At 50.5% G+C, this 4049-nt stretch overlaps 1 long non-coding RNA gene across 1 annotated transcript; it reads left to right on the forward strand.

The window, feature by feature from the left end:
* The first annotated feature begins 196 nt into the window (after window positions 1-196).
* On the forward strand, window positions 197-1308 carry LOC120859833. Its single transcript, XR_005720165.1, has 2 exons — window positions 197-495; window positions 1059-1308. It is a non-coding gene; the product is annotated as an uncharacterized LOC120859833 (long non-coding RNA).
* Window positions 1309-4049: the final 2741 nt, after the last annotated feature.

Here is a 4049-nt window from a genome sequence, read left to right on the forward strand (position 1 = left end):
CTACCTGGGACTAAATCTAATCTCAGCTGGGCCCCAGATCCCCCAGAGGCCGAGACGTATGGGGCATCTGCACTCCGATGTCCCGCAAGCCCTGCAGACCTGCTAGTTCCCTGGGGTGTCTCATGGATGGGCACCACCATCCACCCAGTTCCTTAAACCACAATCCCAGGCATGCTGCTGGGTCTGACTTTCACTGTGCCATGACTCGCCTGGAGCTGCTCTGCAAAAGGCTGACCCGAGAGCTTCCTGTTGCCACAGGTGGGGATCCGTTCCTCTCAGAGGCCCTGTTCCTGCAGACACGCTCTGAAGGTGTCCGGGGCACGGGCCATCACCCTCTTTTGGATCTCCGAGAGAATGAGGGCACTGTAATGCACCTGAGAGGTTGAAAGCCCTGTCTTTAACAAGATGATGAGTCAGGACACAGCAGTGCAAGCCCATCACTGGGCAATGTGGCAAAGAATATCTGGAAGAGATCCCTAAAGAACGTTTAGGGAGGTGGGTCTTCATGGGTGTGCACCAAACAAGGGATTGCTTAACTGTATTTTTCCCCAGTGAGCATCCTGTTCCGATTTGATCTTCATCTGAGCGCGGGAGTTAATTTGATAACACAGGAAACAGTTTAAAAGGGCAACTGAGTACAGGCAGCAGATACGCTGACAGCCGATCCTGCTGCGTCAGCATCAACAGCTACAATTCTCAGCCATCTTTAATCTTTGACGCACTATTCCGATCTGTTGCATGACGGTATCTCCACAGTATTTTAGGAATGTATTCAACTAACTAGGCACAAGGGATCCTGACAAGAACTAAAACATACTGAGTTTCACTAACAGCAGCAGGGTTTTAACTGTAAAACTTTGGATTCAGGAACATGCAGCAGAGCAAGCACAAGGTCAGTTTTCAAACTAGTATTAATTTGGGCAAGTCGTCCCTTTCCTCAGCCTAAGATAGCTGTCAAGCATAGCGGGTCATGATGAAAACCTGCTTTCTCTGTAGAGAGGAGTTGCAAATTTTCAATCTTTAATTTCCTCCTGTAAGAATGGGTTCCGTTTCCACAGCTGCAAGCTCGGCTTTCAGAAGAGAACACTTTCAGATAAAGCTCACGCCGGGGCCACATTCCAGACCTACTACTTCAGACTCTCTGGGGCTGTCCTGCCAGCATCGGCTCTCCTAAAGCCTCTCCAGGGGAGATCTGATGCACAGTTTAGGCTGAGAAGCCCGAATCGCATGATGCTTCACCCGTCCTGGTTTTAAATAGAATCCTGAACTGAAGAGCCATGTTTGCTACTAAAGACGTTACAAAAATTTTTAATTACGTGTCTTCCCTTCTGAGATGAATTTTGACATATTTATTCACAGCCATATTTAGAACAATTTCAGTGCCTCAGTGGTGTGTTACGCCCCCAAGTCCCCCTTTGTTACCAGACACTCAGGCAGATGGAGGGGAGGGAACTCACCTCAGTCCTGGAGGCAGGAGGAGGATGGATGGAGTTCCGTTGTCTTGGTTACTGCTCTGCTGAGCATCCCCCCTGGGTTGCTGAGCTCAGGCAGGCGGCCTCACACCAGGTTAACAGGTATTCCTGTGACCAGAGGTTGGAGCTAAGGGCTGAGATCCGTTACTGAATCTGGGAAACGGAAGCTGGGTCCACGTGATTGGAGCAGAATCGGAAAACAACTAAGTAGACTTTCAGATGCAGGGTGGGTTCTGGGAGCCTGTCCAGAGCCATTGACTTGTGGTCACACAACGGGCACCTGTGCGTAAACACAGAGACACACTAGACGTGTGTGCTCACTGGGGATTCTGTCCTGACGTGCACGGCGACTGTCTCTGGAGGGAGCATCTAGAACATGTGGAGGAGGCCGGACCCAGAACGTGGAAGGAGCAGGGGCACTCCTCACTGTTACAAAAGCAATGGCACATCTTTTCCCACATGTCTCACTGGCACATCTGCATTACCTTCCTAAACTGCTTTACTGAGGTATAATCACGTAGCACAAATCACAGCCATCACTTCCAGGGCAGTGACTTTCAGTAACTTCACACAGTGGTGCAACCACCGCCACAGTGCAGTTGTGGAACCCTGCCAGCACCACGAAAAGGGTCCGTGTAGCCATCAGCAGTCGATCCCCAAGAGGACCTGCACGCCCAGGCACCCTCTCATCTAATTTCTGTCTCTGTAGATTTGCCCTTTGCGGGCATTTCATATCCACGGACTCCTGCAGGAAGTGGCCTTTTGTGTCTGGGTTCTTTCACTTAGCACAGTGCTTTGGAGGCTCACCCAAGTGGCAGCAGAAAGCAGAAGCTCGTCACTTTTCATCCATCTATGCTGTTCCACTGAATGGCTACAGAATACTCTGTTTACCCCTCTCCAGCTGACAGACTTTTAGGCTGCTCCACTATCTGGAGATTACAGACAGTGCTGCTGTGAAAGACATCTAAGGACAAGTGTTTGTGTGGACATGGGTTTCATTTCTCATTTCCCCATGATTTCATTTCTTCTTTTGCATGGTGCACAGGCTAGACCCTTCAGTCAGTGTGGAATAGAGGTGGTTGAAGCAGACCTCCTATACTTGGTCTGGATCTCAAGAGGCAAGCATTCACTCAGACTCTACTAGATGTGATGTGACGAGGGCTGGATGTTTCTCGGGGATGTTCTTCAGCACCACCACGACGATCCCTTCTATCCTGAGTTGGTTGACCGTGTTTATTGATTTAGTTATTTACTTATTTGTCATGAACGGGTCTTGAACTGTGTCAAATGCTTTTTCTTTGTCTGTCAAGATGACAGGTGGTTTCCGTCCTTCATTATATCAATACGCTGTTTCCCATAACTGAAGTTGAGTGTTGGTCCAATACTGCAATCCTGGGAAAGATCTCGCACAGCCCTTTGCAAAATGTTTCTCGATTTGGTTTGCAGATACTGGTCTGAGGGTGTATGCATCGCTACTCATGACAGATATGGGTCTGTAGCTTTCTGGTGATGGCAAGTCTGGCTTTGGTACTGGGGTAATACTGGGCTTATAGGATGAATTAGGAAACGTTCCCTCCTCCCGTCTGTCTATTCAGGAAGAATCTGTGAAGGATGGGTGCTATTTCTTCTTTAAACATTTGATAGATTTCACTGATGAAACCAGGAGGCCCAGGACTTCCCTTTGTGGGAAGGCCTTTAAATGAATGGTTCAGTATCGTTGCTTGCTGCAGGTACGTTCAGATTTGTTATTTGGCCACTGCATTTAAGCCAAGTCCCACCCAGGAGTCTCTGGCCTGTTGGTTCCTATGGCTCGGTCTCTGGCCTACAATTTGACGTGCTGGACATCTCTGCACATCACAGGATTCTGGCTCCTACTCTGTAACTGGGGAGAGTATGCTGCTCAGAAGTGACCCCCAGATCACCAACGCCCAATGGGCAGGTTGGGGATACAGACTTTGAGGTGGGGAGGGGGTGGCACAGCTGATAGCCTCATTTACAACCGCCTATCCATCCTCCGGGCGCCCTCATGCAGGCTGTGGGTACTTCTGCAGTTGGGACTGGCACAGCAAGGACCCAGAGTACCCTGTCCCCTCCCCCGCCATGTCCACTTCATCTACCCTGATCCTTGTCATTCTTCTCGTCTCCTAGCAACGCAGCCTCACAGGGGATCAGTGACGCACTCGCCACCACATCTAAGGGTGTCAGATCTCCTCTCTGCTTAATGACTCAACTCTCCAGGGCAGGGACTGGCCATGCAATTCCTCCTCACCTCCCCATCTCAACAGCCAACCTGGCATGGCATGGAGGGCATGTAGCATAAACAGTGAAAACCTTCATGATTGCCTAAATGAGGGACTGTGGATGGCGGGATCGACCTGGGTTGGCTGCTGGAGTGGGCCCATCGCATCCCACCCTGGGGAACGCGCGCCAGGTGGGGATGACCATCCCTGCCCCAGAGCACTGTGACTAGCATCAGTGACGTACCTTATCCAGACCTGGTGTGCCACCAGCTGTGGACGGACACTGAGGTCACTGGGTCTTCCTACGTCACCCCAGCCTTTACGGAGGGTACAGTTG

This window comes from Oryx dammah, unplaced genomic scaffold (assembly GCF_014754425.2).
Source record: "Oryx dammah isolate SB20612 unplaced genomic scaffold, SCBI_Odam_1.1 HiC_scaffold_3425, whole genome shotgun sequence".
Lineage (NCBI taxonomy): Eukaryota > Metazoa > Chordata > Mammalia > Artiodactyla > Bovidae > Oryx > Oryx dammah.